Below are 26,879 nucleotides of genomic sequence, written 5' to 3'. Positions count from 1 at the left end.
TAATTTAAGCTCAACTTTCTTTTTAAATAAAGGGAAAATTTAAAAAAAATTCATTTAAAAATCTGCAATTAAATGTTTATAATCAGTATTTAAAAAGTGGATCATTTTCTTTCGCATATTTTCCGTAAAGGTGGGTGTTTTAAGCCGTTAAAATAGGATAAAAACTCTAAAATTTGGCATGGCAGCTGCTTTAATAAGGTATAACGTGAATATGTGGAAAAAACTGCCGAAGCCGCCGAACTTTTTCTCCCGCTTTTTAGCGCTAAATTAGGCAATTTTGAATCATATGAGACATCCTTTTTTTTATAGAAAATTTCACCTATATTTTTACCTGACAATTTTGGGTACATGTTGGGACATGTTTTTGATATTGAAACATCAACTTATACGGAAAATAAGCAAAAAATGACTCCCTTTATTTTATGTTTAGGCTAAAAAACAGACAATTAAAACTTTTATAAAAAAGATCTTTATTATTTTTGTAAGCTTAACTGCCACTTTCAAATTACATATTTTTTTCATTGCAAAAGTATTACCTACTCTTTTTAATTGTTACGATATAAGCCTGTATTTCGCCATTAGAATACTAAATCTTCCATGCATTGTTTTGCCACTTTTTGTTTGTAAATGTATATTAGATCTTTCTTAGACTTCGACTCCTGTGAGGTTATTGGAAGTCCCGCGGAGTGGAGACCCTTAGCTTTGTAAAATGGATAGATGGTTGGATTATTGGTCGTCAACTGGCGAAATGAGGAATTTATCAATTTTATTTACCCCAAGCCTAATATGCCCAAAGAAATAATGCAATTAATTTTGATTAATAGATAACTATCTAAAAAAAAGTCCCTAATAATCAGAGATTTTATGACATATATTGTTATAAATAGATTGTTATGGATCAAGACTAAATAACAAAGTCATTAGATTTTCTTATAGCTGATAAAAACTAGAAACTGAACGGCCGGTATCTAAACTTTTGACCGGCCTAAAGCTGATGTGCACAATGAGTGTGTCTTGGCCAAATAAAAAAAATCACCTGATTAATATTTTTCGCACTTTTTAACCCATTGTACGTTCCTTTTTCAAAAGGCATTTAGTGTTCGGTTTTTCCACCAATTAAAAAATTTTCGTAACACTGCAATTTATAGTCAAGAAATCTATTATTTATGCTCATCTGAGGTGGATTTTTCACGGAAACAATTTTGCCCCACTAAGCGATTAGTGGGGCAAATTTTTTTTAAAGAATCCACCTCTGTTTTTACATTTTTTCCATCTATCTGCCGGCCATGCTTAAAAAGACAAAAACCTTTTTATTAGTTCAAAAAGGCATCAGTTTTCATGAAAACTATTCTTGTTTGTTTATTCAATTCTTTTCAATTTATTGGCTGCTAGTTGCCTACCAAGTTGTAAAAAAAATAAGAATGACTTTCTATTTTTGTCTTGATATTAGTTATTTGTATAATATATAAATAGATTTAGATGAATATATAGAAAACAATCACAAATTATAAAAAAAAAGATTTAAACCGGTGCTGGATATAAAAAAATAAAATATATTTTGTTGATCATTGTAATAAATTTAAAGAAGTTGTATCAACTTTTTTGCTTTTTATTTAAGATAGCTAGCCGGTCCTTTCAGTAAGTAGTAGATGTAAAATTTTTCATAGAATTCAGATATGCAATCGGTTTTTTTGTAGACCTCTTATTTTTTAAGTAATTTAAGTTTTTTTAAAAAATAATTAAGTCGGTTTTAAGGTACTAAAACGCAACAAAATAAAAGAAGAAAATAGCCAGTATAAACAAAAATAGTAAGATCTTTAATTTGACACCTTACTTTTAAAATTCTGTTGAGTAATTGTTGAAAAAATCTATTTTTGTAACCTCGGTTTAATCAAAACATTAAACCTAAATATTTTCTCATACAGACATAAAAATATGGGTTCATATATACCATTAGAATGAGAAAAATAATATGAATCCATTGTAAGCAAAATTGAAAAAGTTTAAAAAAATTGTAATAAAAAATAGAAAAAATAAAAAAGTTATTTTAAGAATTGTAACTACTAAACTAGCCAATCACAAATCGCAAAAAATGACGAATCGGGAAGCTTAATCTATAAAATTAACCTATAGAATTGCCAGAAAAAAAGGAGAACGTTCATACAATATATACAATAGATACTACAATAAATATAGTGATATTAAAGAACATGTAAAGAATGAAAAATTATGAACAAATATGCATCAGTCTGTTTATAAACTTCAAAACAATGCAGTTAAAAATACATTATTGTTTCTTGTGTTTAAAAAATATCTGCTAAATTGCATTGTCTTTTGTTTAGGTTTGGTTCAGGTTTGGTTCAAGCTAACCCTTTAAAGCCGAAAATTATGATTCTTAAATTAAACTTATTTTTTTAGTAGCGAAGCTACTCTATAATTTGAAATGTCCGTCTGTCCGTCTGTCCGTCTGTCCGTATGTCCGTCTGTCCGTCTTAGTTTGGGGGAAACGTGATTTTCTCGGCTCCTATAAAAGATAAAAGGCTGAAATTTTTTGACAACATTCCCATTATCAAGGAGCCCAATTAACTATAAAACATCAATGGCGATAGGACCGCTTTTTAGCAGGTTTTAGGCTATTTTTGTATTTTTCACATTTTTCTCCATATCTTTGGTGTTTATGGTCCGATTTCCAAACTTTTTTCAGTTATAGAATCAAAATTAAATTTCCTGTCGTTTCAAGAAAATAACTATGACGGTCAGACTGCCTTTAAGCAGGTTTTAGGCTATTTTTGATTTTTCACATTTTTCTCCATACCTTTGGTGTTTATGGCCCGATTTCCAAAATTTTTTCAGTTATAGAATCAAAATTAAATTTCCTGTCGTTTCAAGAAAACAACTATGACGGTCAGACTGCCTTTAAGCAGGTTTTAGGCTATTTTTGTATTTTTCACATTTTTCTCCATACCTTTGGTGTTTATGGCTAAATTTCCAAAGTTTGTCAGTTATAGATATCAAAATTAAATTTCCTGTCGTTTCAAGAACATATCAATGGCGGTCAGACTGCCTTTTTGCAGGTTTTTGGCTATTTTTATATTTTTCACACTTTTCCTCATATCTTTGGTGTTTATGATCCGTTTTTTTTTTAAATTTTTGTAGTTAAAAATATCAAAATTAAATTTCCCGTTGTTCCGCATCCAGTAAGTAATTTACTTTGACCATCAGTGTGTTAGTCATAGTAATGAAATATAAATAAATATTAAGAAATTAAAAACAAATTTTGAAAAGGTTTCGTGATTTTTTTCCTTATATACATGCTTTTGTCAACTAATATCTAAATTCTTATTTAATTGTTTATGCTTCGCTACTTATGGATGTTGTCATCCTTGTTTTATTATAGTTTTATATAACTTTTTCAATTTTGCTTAGAATAGATTCGTAATATTTTTCTGATTCTAAAGGTATATATGAACCCATGTTTTTTATGTCTGTTTGAGAAAATATTTAGGTCTAAAGTTTTTATTAAACCGAGGTTAAAAAAATAGATTTTTTCAATAATTACTCAACAGAATTTTAAAAGTAAGGTGTCAAATTAAAGATCTTACTATTTTTGTTCATACTGGCCATTTTCTTCTTTTATTTTGTTGCGTTTTAGTACCTTAAAACCGACTTAATTATTTTTTTTAAAAACTTAAATTACTTAAAAAATAAGAGGTCTAAAAAACCGATTGCATATCTGAATTCTATGAAAAATTTTACATCTACTACTTACTGAAAGGACCGGCTAGCTATCTTAAATAAAAAGCAAAAAAGTTGATACAACTTCTTTTAAGGAAAATAAATTTATATGCTTTTTTAATATTTTGTTATTTTTGTGTCTTCAGGGTAAAATGGCATATCGTTTTAATTTTTGTCCAAAGCAATTAAAGCGAGGCATAAAGGGGAGAGGGATAGAGAAGGATTTTCCAATTTAATTTTATCTATAATACAAAGTAGCTTGATGTCTGTCCGTCTGTCTGTCCCTTAAGATATCGGTAACCACTAAACCGATCGGATTCTACTCTTTAGGGAATATACCTAATGGTCCTGTGATGGTTTTAGGCTATTTTCTTTGGGGTGGGACACTCCCAACCCCCCAAAAAACAAAAAAATCCCCCTCCATTTTTTTTGACGAAGATTTCCTTTGTGCTTTTTTTTTGCTGAAGATTTCCTTGATCCTTTTATTTGCTAAAGATTTCCCTGGTCCTTTTACGAATTTTTTGATCACCTCATGAGGCTATGGGCGAAGCCGCTAGTAACAAAAAAAGTAATAACTGAAAGGTGTTAAAGCAATTTATATGTTATTGTTCGTTTGTCCTACCATTTTAGAGTTTCGCTTTTGTGGATGTGATCATTTTTGTTTAACAGAAAATGTTGTTCAACTTAACAGTCTTATATTCATTATACAAAATAGAAAATCATTGAAATATGTCACCGAAACGAGTGAGACAAAAGCAATAAATCAAATATTTATATTTTCCTTAAATACAGAAGGCGAACATAATATGTATGTTGATATATTGTACAACAATATTAAATAGTACTTAGAGCTGCGTGCTCTTTGCCTACAATTACGGCTCTTGGGCGAGAAGTCGCCTCGAGTTCTAATCCGATTAGGTAGCCTTGAATCACACTCTGAAAAGCGTACATTAATTTGGTTCAAAGACGTCTAATCCTTTGTGGAAGTCCTGATAGTGTTTGGTACTGAGTTGCATCTACAAGTACTTTTAATGTAGCGACTAGCAAGACCCAGTTTAACGCAGAGATCTTAAGGGATAAGACAATGGCCGAGAAATTTATGTAAATACCCAATGATCATAAACAAAATTTCCCCTTCCGTAAATTAGTGATTGAAACGTTAGGACACTGAACTAGCTAAATAAACCAACCTATCAAATTATCCCTGATCAAATTCAATAAAAGTCCCCAAGGTTGTAAAGCCAACGAATAAGAAAATATTATTATAAGACTTTGGGGACTAGTGTAATAAACAGCCCAATGTCCCATCCCTCCCTGAGTTTAACGCCTCTTGTATGACTTGATGGGGTCGTGGTTATAAATATTAAATTGTAATTGTCTAGATGTGGGTCTAAATATTTCCAGTATGGCTTCGAAACCGATTAATATCCAGTGGATTAGTACCGGTGTCTACTCATTGCTGAAAAATCATGTATAGCATCATGTTACAGAAAATTTTGGGTATAGTCCTTTCCACGACATCCCTCCATAAGGAGCGATTCTTCGTATTTTTCACAGTAGCTTTTCTCCTATTTCTAGCCCCTGCGGGGGGCTCTAACCCTGCGGGGCCAATTACCTAACCCTGTGGGGCAATCACCTAACACAATATAACCTAACCTAAAATAACCTATAAAAAGCCATTTTAAAAATACGAAGAATCGATCCTTGTGGAGGGATGTCGTGGAAAGGACTATACCCAAAATTTTCAACGAATATTAAAATGAAAATTATAAAATTAATAGCAGTAATGTTAGCCCGAGCCTTCGGCCCCTCGGTGTTAACAAAATTATAATTTTTATTTAATATCCGCGGAAAGCTGTTTATAATACGGTGCGATAAATAACTAATATTGATATTTGTATGGGCCATCAGTGTTATTAAAAAGCATCGTCAGGCTTCTAGATAGTGGCAGTTTTATTTTTGTCTGGGTTGGACAGCCGCCATTTTTAGGACCGTCAGAGATAACTGGCAACTCTGTATGTTTACCTGAAGCTGATAGCCTAAAAACACAGATGAACAAGTAACTTTATAAGCTGCAGCTGCACTATAATTAGTATATGCCCATCAGTGTGTCACTCCGTCACAATGTGTAAGAAGAGGCCTCTAGGGACATATTAGATGGCGGGGGGTTGAAATCAAACCCGTCATTTTTTATTATAGTTTCAAATAAAATTTTGGTGGAGTGATGTTTTTCTCCCCAAAAATAGCTTTAACACTTCCAGGAACCTATGAGAAGCTACATTGTAAAGGAGAACCGTATTGGTTCAGCAGTTAATGGAATCCCTAATGGTTCACACACACAGAGATTCTGTTACTTTTATATAAGGATGATTTTTTTAAAATTGCAGTTTTAAAAAATAGTCTACTATTCTACTTTCATCTAAGCTATTGTTGGCTTTTAATCAGTGTGCTGGAGCCGGGAGCCGCCATATTTTGCTGAAGCCTTAGCCGTAATTTTCGTTAAAAAACGGCTCCGGACTAGATAAATAAAGAGATTTATTATAAATTATAATTTGGTAACTCTGTTTTGTCATGTGCAAATGCCCTTTTTAAGTTTTTCAAGTCCATTTTTATCAAAAATTGGACTTTTAAAAACTTAAAAAGTTAAAAATAGACGTGGGGAAAAAATATGTCGAGTTTTTCTTGATTTTAGGTCGGAGCCGCACCAAAATCAAACGGCTCCGCAACGCAGCTTTTAATGCTTCGTCATGTCACCGAAGAGCAGAATTATCCATTTTACCACAATTAGCTAAATATTCATGGATAGGGCAATGGTAGATAGATTAATGTCCCCCCACCCCCCAAAAGCGCCCATACAACCGAATAAGAAACAAAGAGCCCTGGCTAGATGCATAAAACTAATAAAGCTATATTACTTTAAAGAATACTAGCGGCTACGCCCCTAGAAGCCTCTAAGGGCTATTAATGTGGGAGATACCCTTTCTCAAAATAGTTAAATACCTTCCGTGAAGGTAAAAGAAGCTTCATTGTAAAGGAGAACCATATCGGTTCAGCGGTTAGGTAGATCCTTCGCAACAGACAAAAAAGTTTACTACTTTCTATACTAGGATTGAATTTCAAGATGACTGAAATTTTGGTGGTTTCCCTTTAAGACTCCTAGTCGAGCACAGAACCCCCCACTAATCTTGAAATAAATCCTTATACTAAAGTAACAGGATGTCTGTGTGTCTGTGTATCTGTGTGTCTGTACCGAAGGATCTCGCTAACCGCTGAACCGATCGGGTTCTCCTTAACAGGGTAGCTTCTCATAGGTCCCGGGAAGGTTCATAACTATTTTTTTGGGGGGTGGGACGCCCCCAACCCCCCCCCAAAATTTTTTTTTAAAATTTTTTTAACTAAAATTAAAAATGGGGGGGGGTGGGCATCCCCCCCCCCAAAAAAAAATTTAGCCTCCCCCAATTTTATTTTTACTTTTTCTTTAAAAATTTAAAATAAGAAATTGGGTTATTAGATTTGACTCTCTCCTCCTCAAGTGCCCCTAGAGGCCTCTAGGGGCGTAGCCGCTAGTTGAAAATAAAGAGATGAGCGCGTATTTCGTTTGTTTGTTAATATCTTTAGGTAAGGTTAAGTTATTTATATTGCGTAGCTCCGCAGGGGTAATGCATGGCTAAAACTTACCCCTTACATCATTTTCAATTTATTTCAAAATGAGGTGGATGTGCTCGATAAGAGCTTTAAGGGAAAGCACCAAAATCACGTTAATCAATCATGAGAATCACAATAGTTTTTCTAAAAAATTATAATTTCTAAACATTTTTTTCTTTCTTTGTAAAAGTACGACATAGAAAAATAACACTGTAAAAAAAAAATTGGGAATTACATTCACAATTTTTAATAGTTCATAACGTAAATAAACAAGGATGACAACACCCATAAAAGCGAAGCACTGAAACGGACATTAATACTTGTATAGTGTCAGAATATAAAAGTATAAGAGTCGAAGCAAAATTGTAAGTAAATTTGTTGAAAAACTGCTTGATACGGGATGTTATGGGCATACTTACATTTTTAGGACTTGATTATAGAGTTGCTTCGCTTATAATATTGTACTTTATTGTCCTAGGAATCAATATACCAAAAATCAGATCAAACGGAAAATTAGATCACATAAAAATTTGTTGTTAAAAAAGTAGAAAAATCAACATGTTTAAAATGGACGTACGGACATTCTGGTAATGATTATAGAGTTGCTACGCTTTCTAAATCTTACCTTACTACTACAGGAATCACCATGCAAAGTTTGAAATCGATAGGACAATTCTAACATGACTAAATTAACGAAAAATAGCTATCTGTCTCGGACAGACGCACGGACGGACCGACCCTAATTATAGAAAAGCTTCGCTTTTAAAAAGCGTCCCTAATGTTACAATGGATGGATTTATTATTATTTGGACTTTACACCAGATTATTATTACTCAAATACAGTGTGAAATTTGTGGATGGCTAAAACAAAGATCCCCCTTTATCCCATCCTACTGGATGAACGAACCGACCAATAAGTGATGTCCATGTTACCAACCTAAATTGATGACATTTTTTCCCATATTGTAATATCTACATATATTCTATATTCATTAATGTTACTAATTACAGATTGCTTTTGTAATAATACAACGATATATGCGTCACCTTTAATTTTGCTATCCAAATTAACCCTTCTGCAGATTAAAAATTTGGACACTGCTAGTGTGTACTAACCAATCAAAATTTAACAAAAGCCTTTAACGTTTTTTAGAATTATGTATTGCTAAAACTCTGCGGTCTAATATAACTTTCAGTAAAATGTCCCCTCTCTCCCTTGAAAAAAAATCAAAAACATTACACATTTTTACACCAAAAAAAAATTTACAGTGCAATGCTTGGATATAAAAATAAATCCATAAATCTTAGTTGATTATCCCCTTCCACCCAGGGATCCCCTCCCCCCTCCAATTCTTAAACAAACATTGACTTTTATATCCATTACAATAGAACACAGATGAAAAGATAGAAAGCGAGTAAGAGAAAGAAAACGCGAGCTTGAAACAGGATGTACTGAGGTTTAGTTTCCAAAATTGTACCACCTAGCTTCCGCGTCCTACCTCAATATTTACTACTAGCTAAAAAAAAGCTTCAAACTTCCAAAAAAGTCTAAATTTTAAACATTAAAATTTTGAATGTATATTGTATAAATCGTTTATACATTATATCGCTTTTTCCTTTGACTGAAAATAGCGTTTGCAATAATTTGGTTATCTGCTGTACAACTTTGGAAATTAGGGAAGAAAAAGGCAATCCATTTTCAGCACATCTGAAAAAGAAGGCGGGATTAAAGATAAATCAGGGAGATGTAGTTGCTATATTGCCATATAGGATTATGAAAAAATCGCATGCAAAATCAAATTTCCTTAAATAAAAGTAACAGGATGTTTGTCTGTCTAGTTCTACTTTAAAGAAAAGCTTAATCTTGAAGAATAAATTTATAGTGTTTTTTTTTAAATCGATATTAAAAATGGACTTAGGAAATGCGGCTGTAGAGCCATCGAAATGTAAAAAAGCGATTTGTCACAGATTCTTATATATTTCAATTCTATATCAACAATAGAGTTAGTTATAGTATAGAGGTACATTCACAGATTCATATGTATTTCAATTCTATATCAACAATAGAGGTAGTTATAATATAGAGTTATATTCACAGATTCTTATATATTTCAATTCTATATCAACAATAGAGTTAGTTATAGTATAGAGGTACATTCACAGATTCTTATGTATTTCAATTCTATATCAACAATAGAGGTAGTTATAATATAGAGTTATATTCACAGATTCTAATGTATTTCAATTCTATATCAACAATAGAGTTAGTTATAGTATAGAGTAACATTCACAGTTTATTATGTATTTAAATTCTATATAAAAAAATAGGAACCCAGTAAAAGTGTCTGACTCTGATTATAACGTAAAAAAATAGCCAATGAGAGGCCAGTATACACTGTAATTGACCAATTGTAAAATTTATAGTGGCCTCTCATTGGCTAATTTTTTACGTCATAATCAGAGTCAGACACTTTTACTAGGTTCAAAAAAAATTAGTTAGATTATAAAGTAACATTCACATATTCTTATATATTCATTTATTGATAAATTTTGTTTTAAAATTTAAAGTAATCTTTAAGCTTATAATTGTACCTCCTAAATTTACTTTTTTCGTATATTTTGTATCCCTAGACTATTAAATTGTAAAGTTTTCATTTTTCCCAATTTTTTTAAACTCTAGATATTAATAAGTCTATTTATTTGTAGATAGTGTGATTAATTTGTTCAAAAATTGGGGAAGAAAAAATCTCCATTTCCTACCCCATATACAATATATACATCTGTAGTTTTACCAGGGAGGGAGGGGACAATGGCCTATTTATTATACTAGCTCCCAATTAGAATTTTTTTTTTCAATATTGAAAATTTGAGTACCACCCCCTCCCCCCCCCCCCCCGACAGCGAACTATGAACTCTAAAGATCTAAGAGGATAACGCCGCTTTTTCTTATTTGTTTGCTTAACAAATTTTGGGATTTTTATTGTATTTTGATTGGTTGCTCTATTAAGTTCAGTGTCTAAAAGTTTCAACTACAAACTACGTAAGTGGTAATTTTGTGTATCATCATTATGTGATTTACACCAATTTACCAGCCATTGTCTTATCCCTTTACATCCCTGTATTTTACTCATATACACTCCCACAAAATAGAATCTTTAGGTTATTCCTGAAAATATTACCCTCCCATAAAAAATAAGTTCTAAAAGTTTAGTTTTAGACTATTTTTCTACTTTTCTTACTCCTTCGAATACATAGCTCCTAGATGCTAGGAGCGTAGCCAATAGTCTATAATACAAATATAATTTTGGTAATTGCTAAACCATTGGCTCTACTCTTCAGGGGGAACATAGATTCTGATCCTGCAGTGGTTTCAAGCTATTTTGTTGGGGAATGGGGATGGGGGCATTTGTCACATATAAATATATAGGATACTGCCTTTTTTTGTATTGAGTATTATTGTTAAAATATGGGTAGAGGGGGTTGGAGGGGATTAAGTCAATGATATTGTGTGTAAGGGGGGGTGGGGTGGAATAAGGGGGCTTATAGGCAGTTGAAGCTGAATGATCAAAGTGTGAATTATATATTATGTGCACTTACAAACTCAGATATGTTATTCATATGTACACACACACACACACACACACACACACATATGTGTGTAAATGATCTGTGTAAATAAATACACAATGCTCAATATAGAAGTGAGTGAATATTCAAATGTTTTGTCACTTAACACATACACATACACACACGCACACACAAAGTAAAGTTAAATTGCTAGTGCTGTAAAAAAAGTTATTTGAATAAATAATTAATTCAGAATTATGTGATAGGCTTGCAAGTTGCAACATATCTGAATAGTGAAAACTAGTGACGTGGGTTCGAATCCCAGCTTCAAGGAGAACATCCTACTAGAAGTGATGAGGATTGAACATAAATTACTTATGTTTTTAACATTCTAACAGAAAAGTGCAAATTATTTTATTAGCTTCTGAGGAACCAATTTAGTGCTGTTCTTTATAAAATAGTTTTAGAAAAATTAAATTAGTTAAAGAATTCATGTTTTAATTCTTAACGTTCATCAAACCCAATAACATCTTAATTAAACCCTTATGTATTTATGCGTAGCCAATTTCTATTTTTATGCCGAGTGAAGTGCAAAAATCTGCATTTAGTATAATAAGTACACTTATATGTATACCAAGGGAACCCAAATTTTTTTTTTTTTTTGGGGGGGGGAGGGGGATAGGGGTGTCCCACCCCCCAAGAAAATAGTTATAAACCTTCCCGGGACCCAATCGGTTCAGCGGTTAGCGAGATCCTTCAGTACAAACAAACACACAAACACACAGACACACAAACATCCTGTTACTTTAGTATAAGGATTTGTAAATTAAACCCATCCTCTATTATAGTCTTAAAAATCTCAGAAATTACTGGTCCGAATGTTGTACTTTTCAGGGTCTTGGTGTGGTATTAGGCCATTTTCTGATCTTCCCCACATTTCCCTAGAGGCTAGGGGCTAAGCAACTAGTTATATATAAACTAGTACGTTATTTTGGTGTTAGATCCTAAAAATTAGCCAAGCTCTAAAATAAAACTGCAGTTCAAACAAATATCAACACATGTAGAGTGTAAAAACTATACCTTGTTGTCATAGGAATCATTATTTCAGAGATCAAATGAATAAGATAATCATATTTTACAAAAAAAAATTTTGTCAAATATCAGAAGGTTTTAATTGGACATACATACTTTCTGGTAACGATTATAAAAATGCTTCGCTTTATAAATCATGGCTAACTATTACAGAAATATTTAATGCAAAGTTTGAAATAGATCAGATAATTCTAGCATGCCCAAATTAACGATAAGAGTTATCTGTTACGTACGTACGAACCGACCATAATTATAATAAAAGCTTCGCATTTAAAAAGTATTCTGTTATTTATCTATTTTAAAATCTACTTATTAAAGGCAAGTTAAATGTTTATCTCAAGCCTTAAATAAACAGCATTAGTTGTTGAAACATTTTTAAAGACTCGGAATTTTGTTATTTTAATTATATTCTTAACATTTTAACAAAACTTTAAAAGCATTTGTTGAAACGACACATAAACAAACTTAAAAATCTTTGAAAATATTAAAAGATTTTTTATAGCAATTTTATAAAGTGTTCCCTTTTCCTGACAATATTTAATATTATCCTAGGGATCTAAAGGGATAAGACAATGGCCAATAAATTTTTGTACATCCCCAGTGATGATACCCAAAATTACACCTTTTGTCATTTACAATTAGTGGTTGAAACGTTTGGGCTCTCAACTTAATGATGCAAACAATATAAATTTAATATAAGTCTCCAAAGTTATTAAGCCAGCGAATAAGAAAACTTTACTATAAAACTTTGGGGACTTATATAATAAATTGCCTATTATCCCCTCACTCCCTTATATTATCCACATGTAAAAATTAATTAAGGAAGAAAGAAATTTTACAAGTTCTTTGTTATTATAAAATCAATCAATTATTCTAACAAAGCAGAGCAGTTGACAGGGAAATTCAGGGTCCGATTTTGTACAATTATTCTGTATATATATGGGGTTTCTCAAGTTTTTCAAATATTTTTTTTTCAAAAGTTAGTTTTCTGAAATATACAGAACAAAGATTTTTCAAACCAATTAAAGGAGTATTTAAGTGGTTATTTGCCCGACTACTTTGTGCACATTCTTGAACTAATGGGTATCAGTCAATGCCGATTAAGTAACGCAGCTACTCTTTAGCTAGAGTTTTAAAAACTTCTTCCAAATGAGCATTGCTTCATCTAATTTATCCTATTATATAAAGTATTAAGCTTTTATGTCTGTAGCGAAGGATCTCGCTAATTGCTGAACTGGTTCTCCTTTACAGCTCAATAAAAATCCCCCCCGCCCTTCCAAAAAAAGTAGCTAGTATTTACAATACAGCGTAGGTCCGACTTTTAGTCGCAAGATAGCTCTATGACTCACTTTGTCATTTCAATTCAATTTTTCACATATATTTAGCCGATTTTGTCTGATTTAAAAGATTTATCTGGTTGTTCTAAATCTTGTTTATTTGTAGGAAAGGAGGCACATTTAATGTATTTTTGCTACTCATGGATGTTGTCATCCTTGTTTTAGATTTAAACTGGATTGTAGTTCTTTTAAGAATATTGTAGGCTTATTAATGCTACTCTAATAATGTACAAATTTGTTCTGGTTGTATTTTTTCCTAATATATCAACTAAAGCGGTCAATTAATCTTTTTATCCTTTTATTATTAAGTCTACAAAAGTAAATAATTTTCCTGCAAAAAAAAAGAAATTCAGAAAAGTGGAATGTCTGTTAAAAACTTATCTTAATAATATAAAAAATGATCTCTTAAAGTAAGAAAAACATGTTCTTTTAGCATATAATAATTTCTAAATTTGATTAATCATTGATTTTAAGCCGCTTTTGGAAATACTTCTGGTTGCGCTCCTGGCCTAGAGGGATATCCTACATATTAGACAGAAAAAAGGGTAAAAACCTGCCCTGGGACTTTTAAAATCTTCCCTCAAAAGTAACTTGGTGCTTTCCTACAAAGCGTAGACTGAATCATAGACGTCCAAGGGGGGGGGGGGGGAAGGTTATTACCCCCCCCCCAAATTAAATTTTGGATTTTCAATTTTTAACCCCCCAAATAAAAAAAAAATGCTTCTATAAAATAAGGATTACCCCCCCCCCCCAAAAAAATGAGCTTTTTATTTTCAAAATTTTACCCCCCCCCTCCCCAAATAAAAAAGCTTTGACGCCCCTGGGCTGAATATAATAACCTTCCCTCCTTATTTTTCAAATAAATTGAAAAACTTGATTTTGTTTTCAAAAAGAAAGATAAAACATTTATTTTCTAGGGAGGGAGGTGGTACTCTCCCCAAAAATTGTTATAAACCTTCCCTGTGCCTAGCATAAGCTTCACTCTATAGGAGAACCATATCGATTCAGCGGTTAGAATGTCATTATTGTTATTAGTCGCTATAAGTATTACAAAGCTTCCTGTTTCAACATTAATTGCTACGTGTTACTAAAAAACAGCATGTTTTAAATGGACGTTAGGACGTTATGATGATAGAGTTGCTGTGCTTCCTAAATCGTACCTAACTGTTAAAGAAATCACCATGCATTATTTGAAATCGATAGGTCAATTCTAACGTGTCTAAATTAATGAAAAGAGCTAATCGTCCCAGACGGACTGACTGACCGTATTATAGAAAAGCTTCGCTTTAAAAAATATAATATCATATGGTTAGGTTGAAGAGAGTGAGAGGAGGTTTCTCATCTCAAGACTGGATGATTAAATATATATATTATTATTGATAAATTATTACAAGAGTGCCCATTTCCGTGGAAAATTATCACATTTCCTCAAGCTTTTATCATGTACGTGTGTGTGTGTGTGTATGTGTGTGTGTGTGTGTGTGTGTGTGTGTTAGTTGTGCACAAGTGTTAAGAACCATTACTTTATTAGGTTGTGAAGTTGCTCAATAATTTACAATCCTTTGCTCATATAACTAGCTATAATACATAGTAGCTTTATGTCTGACCATTTGTCTGTCTGAAGCTTAATATATCAGTAACCGCTGGACCGTTTGGGCTCTGCTCTTCAGAGAACCCCCACCGCACAATGGGGCCAAACTCCATTGAAAAAAAATCACGATTAATTTTTTTTGTTAAGTTCGAAGTTGAGTATTCTGGGTTTAATTTTGCCAAAGAGTAATTTTATAAAGAGACATTTTTGATAATATAGAACGATTCTACATAGGAGCTCTTGAGGTGAAGGCACCTAGAGGCGAAGCCGCTATTCCTATAATATAAAGTACTAAGCTTTTTATGTTTGTAGCGAAGGATCTCGCTCACCACTGAAATGACATGGTTCTCCTTTAGAGGGAATCTTCTTATAGGCCCTGAGATGGTTTTAGGCTATTTTATTTTTATAAATAAGCCTGGGTATTGTTATAAGCTATTTTTTCTGCCCTTCTATATCCCTTCGAATATATAGCCCCTAGATGCTAGGGGCGCAGACGCTAGTTGATATATAAACTAATAATTCTTTTTAACTGATTGCATTTATAGATATCCACACCTTTTTTCTCCGGGATTTAAAGAGATTAGACAATGGGCGATAAATTGATATACATCCCCAGTGATGATAAATTAAAATTGTAATTATTGGTTGAAAAGTTTGGACAGTATATACAAAGTTTTTGAGCCAACGAATCAGACGTCACCGAAACTGTCCCAATTTTGTATAACTTTTGCGGAACAAGTTCCAATTACGTCATATTTTTCTTTCCCGAAAAAGAGAAGGGGGAAAGAAAAAAAAGGGAAGGGGGGAAGAAAAAAGATATGGGAGAAAAGGGGGTTTTCCCCATCTCTTTTGAAGAGATTTTCTTCCCCCCCTCCCTTTTTCGGGAAAGAAAAATATGACGTAATTGGAACTTGTTCCGCAAAAGTTATACAAAATTGGGACAGTTTCGGTGACGTCAACGAATCAGAACTTGGTTGTAACACTTTGGGCACCAGTGTAATTTACTGTCCAATTTTTCCTCCCTCCCTGAGTATTTTTTACAAGAGACAAAAAAAGAAAATTTCAGACATTTAAGAAAATATTGGTGAATAGAACATCTATATATGAAAATGGTTTACATCCCCCTGGCTGAATCCTGTGCTCGCACCTTATGTTAAGTAAATAAAAGTTGACAACCCCTTTTTAAAAGCGAAGCTTTTCTATAATTCTATAATTTTCCGTCCGTAACGAATAGCTTTTTTTCGTTAATTTAGGCATGTTAGAATTGACCTATCGATTTCAAATTTTGCATAGTGATTCCTTTAATAGTTAGGTACGATTTAGAAAGCTTAGCAACTCTATAATCATCACTAAAATGTCCCCCAAATCTTTCTCAGACCTATGTACAAGAAGCTGTTAGTCCAGCGGTTAGAGAAATTTTGTAGTATAATTACACGGACAGATAGACATCCTGTTGCTTTTAAATAAGGATTCATAGTTCATCTGTATCTACCTTGCAACTATAACTATATATATTACTAGCGGCAACGCCCCTAGAGACCATCAGGGGCCCGTAAAATTTTTCTTTGTAATCTACAATATTAAGAGCATTTGTTTACCAAAAAATATTTTTTCGGTGCCTGGGGTTAGTTATGTTTTTTTTCGATTTCTATTGGTAGTGTGGTGGTACCCTCTCCCAAAATAGCTATAAACCTTCCTGGGACCTATGAAAAGCTACCTTGTTAAGTAGAACCCGATCCGTTCAGTGGTTAGCGAGATCATTCAGTACAGACATACAAACATACAAACAAACAAACAGCCATCCTGTTACTTTAGTATAATCTTGTTTTTCTACTCTATAAAAACATCAAAATTACAGGCTTCTGCAAAAAACTCTTTTTTTTCTCTCTACATAAATGTTAAAAGGATATAAGTCGCTGCTTTGAAACTATCCAATTTTGTTTTCTTTACTCTAAATAGCCTGTAAAAAATGCTATGTGCAAAGATGTTTGACGATAGCCTCCGCCAAAGTTTCAGAATAGCTAAAAAATTAATGGGACAAATCCTAAAAATATTTTATAGGCTAGGCAAGGAGTTGGGATTTTTTAAGTCTTGCATATTCCTTTTTATCTATGTAAGGCTATGAAAACCATTTAGTAAAAAGTAGCAGCACTGAAAACTTTTTTAACAGTTTTAACAATATGAAAAAAAGAACTTCATGCGGTGGTGATGTTTCACCGCAATGTTGCCTTCGTTCATATACTTAAAGTGTTATGTACTATCAATTATTAATATAATAGCGAGCTGTGTCCCTAGCCTTCATGGTTTACCTTGTATATATAAGAATTCTAGTTCCTCTAATCAAAAGGGAAGACACTTACACAGGTTGGTGATACCATCTCACATAAAATTGGCCTAAAACATCAAGGCATCGTGCATTCGCAGCTAGTCTCAAGGGTCATTAAACCAACGTGAGTATCGTTAGCCCCTTCTAATAGCCAAAAACCTTTACTTTAGTATGCTGAATAAAATTAGATTAATATATTAACGAATTTTGTCTAATTTTGATTAAACATAAAATACAACTTTATAAAAAAAAATTTATTTCACGTAAAAATTAGATAATTTCATTTTCTAACATTTTATTAATTTCTCAATAAAAAGATTGAAATCTGCGTCTTTAATTATTGATTACAAGGAAGTTCCTTTTTAAAAGGAAAAAAATACATATTTTTTCCTTTGAGGAAGATGACGTTTTCTTATTTGTTGTTTAAATAACATAGGTGATTTTTGATTGTTTGGTTCATTTAGTTGAATGTCCAAACGTTTCAACCATTAATTGTAATCTACATAAGTGGTAATTATTTGTATATTCATTGGGGATGTACATAATTTTATCGGCCATTGTCTTATCCCTTTAGATCCCTGATTTTTCCTGGAGATAATTTATAAAAAATGTTCTAGATATATGACAGATACAATTATATGGGGAGAACAAAGAATAGGACACACACAAAATTGCGCCAATTTAGCAAAAAAAGCTGATAAATAGGTTAGGTTAGGTTAAGTTGGATTAAAGTGTGTTTTTCATAAAGTTTTACTAATCCTTTGTAGTGGTTTTGCCCCCCCCCCCCCAAGGGTAAGTGGATGTACTAGAAGGTGGAATCTCATACGGATGTAATTCCAAAGGAACCCTATCATGGATAACAATAAATTTATTTTTATGGAGTGCTAGATAGATTTGATCTAAGTATCTATGGATTGAAAAAAAATATAGAAAATTTTAAAAATTGGTATATAAAAGGTTAAAACAAGAGCATCAAAAAATGAAACTAAAAAATGTTTCAAAATCTATAGATTTAGCTGCTATAGAAGATACACAGCTATCTTTCATTAAGATTCGCCTGACCAATGAGCAATTATTCTGTTGATAATTTTGGCTTCTAAAGTACTTTTTCTAAAGTAAAGTTTTTTTTTACATGGTGATTCCTGTAGTAGTTAGGTACGATTTAGAGAGCGTAGCAACTCTATAATCATTACCAGAATATCCGTACGACCATTTTAAACATGTTGATTTTTTACTTTTTTAACAACAAATTTTTATGTGATCTAATTATCCGATTGTTCTGATTTTTGGTATACTGATTCCTGGGACAACAAAGTACAATATTATAAGCAAAGAAACTCTATAATCAAGTCCTAAAATATAAGTATATCCATAAACATTATCCTGTATCAAGAAGTTTTTAAACAAATTTACTCACAATTTTGCTTTGTCTCTTATTCATTTATAATCTGATTATTCAGTTCTGACACTTTACAAGTGTTAATGTCCCTTTGTCCAACCGTTTCAGAGCTTCGCTTTTATGGATGTTGTCATCCTTGTTTTATTAATAGTCGGCTGACTACAAAGTATTTAATCTATTCCTTTTTATACTTCGAGCTGTTTTTAATGCTCTTGGAAACATTTTTTGCTAGGAAAATATGTTTTTCCCTGTTGCTATAAAAGATGAATATTTTCTTGACCACTGACATCCTACTATATAACTCAAGTTTGTTGGAATGTTCTTATCAGTTAGTAAATTGCTTGAAATTAATGGGCCTCGCAAATTATGGATGTTGTCGCCCTTGTTAAAGATGAATTTGCATTTTTAATTATTTTGAAAGTTGACAGTATGTGTTTTGTTATTTTATCCTTACATCATGCAACTAGCCATTATTTTGAAATTAGGCCACTTCACTATCATGTTTTTAAACAGAAATAAAGGGATAATGAAATAGGTTAATTTTTGTTTTAACTATATGATTCTAGAGCAATACTGCAATCATACCAACAAGCAAGGATGTCCAAGCTTTTAATTTAGAGGAGGGTTAAGATGAGAGATTTCAAATTTTTAAGGGGTAAATTCTACTTTAATATTCCTCCTCCCCCCCCCCCGCTAGATGTCTATGTCAATATATGACAGTCAAATACACTTTTATTAAACGCTATTGAATTGACATAATTTTGCACAATTTTAAGTCACTGAAATGATTATTGACAACTTTCCGCGAAAAATTGTCTGTATTACGATGCTATACATAATTTTTTCTAGTATGACCGATAACCGGTTCTTATCCCTTGGACATTATCGGTTTCGAAGACATACTGGAACAAGGATGACAACATCCATAAAAGCGAAGTACTGAAACGGTAGGACAAACGGACATTAACACTTGTATCGTGTCTAAACTGAATAATTAGAATATAAAAGTATAAGAGTCGAAGCAAAATTGTAAGTAAATTTGTTGAAAAACTGCTTAATTAATACAGGATTATGTTTATGGACATACTTACATTTTTAGGACTTGATTATAGAGTTGCTTTGCTTATAATATTGTTCTTTGTTGTTCCAGGAATCAATATACCAAAAATCAGATCAAACGGATAATTAGATCACATAAAAATTCGTTGTTAAAAAAGTAGAAAAATCAACATGTTTTAAATAGACATACGGACATTCTGGTAATGATTATAGAGTTAGTACGCTTTCTAAATCGTACCTAACTACTACAGGAATCATCATGCAAAGTTTGAAATCGATAGGACAATTCTAACATGCCTAAATTAACGAATAAAAGCTATCAATCTCGGACGGACGGACGTACGGACGGACGGACCGACCCTAATTATAGAAAAGCTTCGCTTTTAATAATTATAGAAAAGCTTCGCTTTTAAAAATGATTATTCATCAAAACTTTTGTTCTCAAACCTATCCCTATATTCTTTACTTTTAAAACACAGGAAGCTAATAATCCTCCCACATTGTATATTTGTGCTACAGAGTTTTAAATAAGGTTGCGAATTTTGAAAGCGTGGCCATTTTTGATTACAGTTTTTTTCAAGGTTTAATTTTGTATTTCATTATTAGTTTAATATTGAAATCTATTATTTAAAGTGATTAGAGAAAAAATAAACTTCCTGAACGTGCTTAAATAATATTTTTTGTACATCAAACCAACTTAATGATCAATAAAATATTAATTTTGTTGTTTGAGAAGTATAGCTATTTATTCGTTTTAAGGCAAATCTTTTATGCCCTTTTGATTTTCGACTTTTAACATGCAATATCCGTGGACCGTAACAAAAGCCTAATGAAATGAAATGTTAAAAAACATATCTAACAATAGTTAGGAGTTCGAAAGGACATTCAAGAGCTGAATTTATACTGAGGGGTTGGGGGGAGAATTACTTAAGGTGATGAAAATGGCCGAATTTATTAAAAAAAATTGTGGTCAGATTAGCTTACACGTTTTTTCACAAACAACTAACTAAAAACTAGAAATAGTACAAAGAATTAGAAAGAGACAAGAATAGCCATGCTGGGAAAGAATAACAGAAAAATTTGCTAATAAGATGTTATTTTTTTTAGAACTGAGGTGGATTCTTAAAAAAAATTGTCCCACTAATCGCTTAGTGGGGCAAAATTGTTTTCGTGAAAAATCCACCAAAATCACATTAAACATCTACATAAATTTAATAAAATCATAGAGGGGTTATTAACATAAGATTTTATTTTTTTGTAGATTTTTTATGTGATTTTGGAGGATTTTTCACGAAAACAATTTTGCCCCACTAAGCGATTAGTGGGGCAAATTTTTTTTAAGAATCCACCTATGTAGTCTTAAACTTTATGTTCAATCACAGTTTTCTACCAAAAAGAAGTTTGAATTAAAAATAATCCAAATTAAGGATTCTATTGAAAACCATTTAGTTTTTAGAATAGAGAAAAATACTTTATTAGGAGACAAAAATATGAAATTTAAAAGATTAATTTTCATAATAAAAACTGGTGCCTTTTTAAAAAAAAATTATTGTCTATTTGTGTGCTGACATATAGAATTAAATATATGGTGGAAATTTACAAAAAGACAGACAATCAAACACGCTACTACTTTTTCAGAGACATATCGATTTACTGCTTAGGATTTCTGAAAAAAAATTTTCGAAAGTTTCTGGGCAAAAAAATTACAATCCAAATGAAAATAAGGAAAATATGAGACAACTTACAAATGACAAAAAAAATAAAAATTTTAGAATTGGTGAAAGAAGTTAAAGCTATATGTCTTTATTAAAAGCGAAGCTTTTCTATAATTAGGGTCGGTCCGTCCATACGTCCGTCCGTCCGAGATAGATAGCTTTTATTAATTAATTTAGGCATGTTAGAATTGTTCATCGATTTCAAACTTTGCACGATGATTCCTGTAGTAGTTAGGTACGATTTAGAAAGCGTAGCAACTCTATAATCATTATCAGAATGTCCGTATGTCCATTTTAAACATGTTGATTTTTCTACTTTTTTAACAACAAATTTTTATGTGATCTAATTATCCTTTTGATCTGATTTTTGGTGTATTGATTCCTGGGACAACAAAGAACAACATTATAAGCGAAGCAACTCTATAATCAGGTCCTAAAAATGTAAGCATGTCCATAAACATTATCCTGTATCAAGCAGTTTTTCAACAAATTTACTTACAATTTTGCTTCGGCTCTTATACATTTATATTCTAATTATTCAGTTCTGACAGTGTTAATGTCCGTTTGTCCTACCGTTCCAGTGCTTCGCTGTTGTCATCCTTGTTTTTTTAGCAATGTATAACATAAGTTATTCAGGTATACTTCTAAGATAAAGTATGAAAGGGAGAGCGAGAATGAAAGATAGACAGAAATATAGCAACAAAAGATTTTATAAAAGAAAATATGATAGGGAAAGAAATGAAAGGAGAAAAGATAATGAGCGAGTAACTAACAAATAAAAAAAGAGAGAGAGAGAGAGACAGAATATCAGAGAAAGAAAGAAATGAAGAACTCGTTAAAAGAGGGATGGGGAGAGAGAGAGCGAGAGAGCGAGAGAGAGAGAGAGAGACAGGGAGAGAGAAAGAGAGAGAGAGCGAGGGAGCGAGAGAGAGAGAGAGAGAGAGAGAGAGAGAGAGAGAGAGAGAGAGAGAGAGAGAGAGAGAGAGAGAGAGAGAGAGAGAGAGAAAGACGTCCTACTCTAAAGTGTAAATAAGTATAGAGAGAAATAATATAATGACTATATCCAACATTTATAAGCGGAGATATAATCTGCAGTTCATAGTTTCATCTCAAGAAGAAAACACAAAACCCCGTCACCCTTTTGTGCTGTTATTTTATCAACATTTTAATTCAAATTTTGATTATTAGAATAGCGTTCGTAGTAAGAATGCATTATAGGAATAGGATTCTAGTAATATTGCTTACTTATTATTAGTCTGAAGCTTAAGATATCGATAACTACAGAGCTGATTGAGTTATCCTTTTCAGGGAAGCTTTAGATAGGTCCCGGGTTGGTTTTAGGCTATTTTCTGCCCACCTTCTTACCCCTTTGCAGACATAAACAATAGAAAACCTGTTAAGTTTAAAACGATAATTTAATTTAGTGTTCGTCTGATCTTATGCATGTAAAAAGGTGAAAAACTGCTGGCCTAATCATTATGTGTTTTACAAGAAGCCAATTTTTAGTTTACATTTTTCCTTCAATAAGAAAACAAAGATTTTTTTTCAATTTAATTTCCGTGGAATTATGTCGATAATACGATGCGATAAATACCTATTGAAAATTAATTCCTGTAATTTTATCTATTTTACCATTTGATAGTTTTGAGGCTTTAATTTTTTTTATTTATGACACTTTGATGTAAACAAAGAATTTGATTAATTAAAACAAGCGAGGCCTCCTCCACTCTTACCTAACCTAACATTACATAAATAGAAAAAATATATTTTAATTAGCCTCTAGCATCTAGGGAATGGGGTGTAGTGAAATAGCCAAAACCAACTACCCAAGGACCAATTTAATTTATTTATAACCAACTGAAGATTGTTTTTTTTTAACATGAAACACTGTGTATTGGACTTATCAAATAAAAATAACATGTTTAATTAAACTGTGTTGATCACTCATAGGCGTCCAAGGGGGGGGGGGAATGGGCCATTTGGCACCCCCAAACGATTTTGGGGGTGCCGTAGTCACCCCCAAAATTTTGTGAACAATACCCCCCCCAAAAAAAAATTACCCCTACCTTGGGGGTGCCGTAGGCACCCCCAACGATTTTGGGGGGGGGTATTTACCCCCCCCAAACCATTTTGGGGGGGTAAATAATCCTCCCAAAATAGAAAATCTCTAACCTCTAGCCTCTCATTGGTTAATTGTTAATTTTTTCTGACGTCATAGTTCGACACTTTTACTGTTTTCTACTTTATATAAAATGATAATAGTAATTACTATATAGGTTAATTTTATATATGCGGAAAAACCTTAAGAAAACACATTTCTTTATAAAATGTTGTCAAAAATATTAATAACTAAATATCCAACCACAGAAAGTTATTATATACGGAAATTATGAACATAAGATACTGAACGGTAATACGCCAACAATTTTATGAAAAACGAAGCAGCCTATAAAAAATGACGTCATTTAATACAAATGACCTGTGATTTGCCAGAATGCATTTTAATTCACCAATGGTAAAATGTATACTGAGCTGGATCTTTAAATCATTTCAATGGTGCGCCAAATCGGGGTGCGCCGAATTCCAGCCAATCACAGCGCGGCATTTCGTAAAATGCTATGCTCTCATTGGTGGAAAGTTGGCTCACCCCGATTTGGCGCACCATTGAAATGATTTAAAGATCCAGCTTAGGCCTATCATTGGTAATTTGTAATGAATGACGTCATTTTTTTACAGGCACTATAAGCTGTCTCTGAAAAAAAACCAGATAAAAATAAGTAAACTTATGGCAGATATTATCAGTGAATCCCCATACATGACACCAAAACCAGCACTTTATTGAAACAAGAACATGGTAACAAATAAGAAGGACTTTAGCTAATACAAATTTTCTCTTAATTTTGAAGAAAATTGCTTGAATGATATATTAAGAACTAGCGGCTACGCCCCTAGAGGCCTCTTTTTTTTTTGGGGGGGGGGGTAACCCATCACCCCATTATTTTTAATTTAAGTTAAAACATTTTTTAAAAAAAATTTTCATGGGGGGGGGTATTTTCATTTTTGAGGGGGTTGGTGGTGTCCCACCCCCCAAGAAAATAGTTATAAACCTTCCCAGGACCTTTGATAAGCTACCCTGTTAAAGAGAACCCGATCGGTTCAACGGTTTGCGAGATCCTTCGGTACAGACACACAGACAGACACACAGATACACAGACACACAAACATCCTGTTACTTTAGTATAGGTAAGGATAATTAATATTAATGTATTTTTGTTTCAAGACTTATCATAGTGAAGGAGCGCTTGTTTCAAGTTGCCAAATAGTCCTACAAATTAATTTCCCAAATATCATGGTAATAGGCTGACTGTAAAAAAACAACATATTTTAAATGGACACAAAGACTCTCTGGTAATGATCATTGAGTTGCTTTTTAAAAATTGTATCTAACTGTTACAGGAATCATCAAGTGATGTTTGAAATCATGGGTCAGATAGAATTATGTAATGCGACGAATTTACATAATTTGCATTACAGACCATTAGTCCACGTACTGAATGGAATATTTCACTTGAATAAATCTTAATTCCCTAAACCTTTTCCGCCAATAAAAATAAAGACTAAGATTAGGATATCGATAACTCTGTAAAATATAATTAAACAGGATCTTTTTGCAATAAAATAATTTACTTTTGTCTACCGAAAAGCTGTAGGAAGAGGCGTTTGGAAAGGGGGTGTAAGATTTTGGTTTAAGGGGATGACGATATTTTCGGGGTGCAAAACCCTGTGCATGACACTAGTTGCAGGCGTAGCTGATCAAAGTGTCTGAAAAATCAGCCATGTAACGTCACAAAAATGTGGGAGATGAGAGGAGAAGTGGGAAAGAAAACCCCTAAAAAAAGAGATGGATAATCCCTTAATTTTTATGATGTACAATGCTGACTTTTGGAGACACTTTGTCCAGCTACGTTGTAGGCACATAAGATTTTAAAAATCCAACTTTATTTACTAAAAACACAATTGTTTAAATTTTACCGCTCATACGGTATAAACATGATCCTATTAGATCCTATTATACATATTTTGTATTGGTAATATCCAATTTTACTTAAATACAAAAATAGAAATGTTTCCCAAGAATTGCGGAATAAGCTAAATGGATAAGACAATGGCCGATAAATTGATGAATATCCTTGATGATGATACACAATATTGTTCTTTCTGTAGGTTACAATTAGTGGTTGATACGTTTGGACACTAAACTTAATGAACCAAAATATCAAAATTCAATAAAAGTCCCCAAAGTTGTTTAGTCACCTAATAAGAAAAAGTTATTATAAAACATTGGGGACTAATGTAATAAACTCCCTGGGAATAATATTAAAATTTAGCGAATTTCTAGGAAATAATTTTTTTGGCATGAGCAAATAAATAGAGAATTATTTTTTCTAGTCCGGTAGATTAAAACCTGTTCTCATACATACGAAAAAAAACTATGTCTAGCATCGTATTATATCCAGTTTTCTACGAATATATATTTTATCCGCGTAAAGCTGTTTACAATATGATGCGAGAAATAACTATCATATGAAAAAATAACCTGTTACGTTATTAATGTAATTGACAACAGTATTTAATTGGTAGGACATTTCTATCGAAAAAAAAATAATAATCATTGAGAACAAGGACGTACATTTGGGGGTAGAGGGGGGGGGGGGGAGTTTATTGTATAATTTCTATAAAAATAATTTCCTTCCCTTCAGATAAAAGATTACCAATAAAACCTGTATCCCCCACTCCAAAATTTAGTTTAACTTTTTTCAGTTTATACAAATAATGTTTTATCCATTTGATAAAAATTTTGAGCACATTATTCGCCATTTTACCTCATTTAGAGATGATGAATTAACACAACCTTAAGATTTAAATCCATCTCCAAAAAAGCTTGGTCGTGTTTGAATTAAATAAAATCAAATTTTTTTTTTCAGCACGTTAGTGTAACTTTAAGGTTATTTAAAACTATTTCTTGTAATCTAGTCTTAAGAGTAAAATTAATGAGTTATACTTATCCAGGCTTTTCATTTTTTAGTTCAAGTTATATTTATTATTTTCACTTAATTGACTTGGCTTACAATGCATGTTTTGTACCTGTCAAAATAGATATTTCTCGCATCGTATTATAAACAGCTTTCCGCGTGCCTTTGGCATCTTGGGCTAAAAAACCTGGTCTTAATTTTATCATTGTACATTTTTATATTCGTAGTAAACTAGATATGTAAATAATTTTTTTGCATAAATGAGAACCGGTTTTAATCCAATAGATATTAATCGGTTTCGAATGAAATGAGAAAATATTTTAACAATTTCAAGAAAATCCAATTCTAATAAAATATAAATAAGCAATAACATATTTTTT

Source organism: Acartia tonsa, chromosome 6 (assembly GCF_053477335.1).
Source record: "Acartia tonsa isolate MP-2025a chromosome 6, ASM5347733v1, whole genome shotgun sequence".
Taxonomy (NCBI): Eukaryota; Metazoa; Arthropoda; class Copepoda; order Calanoida; family Acartiidae; genus Acartia; species Acartia tonsa.
This window is presented reverse-complemented; position numbering follows the sequence as displayed.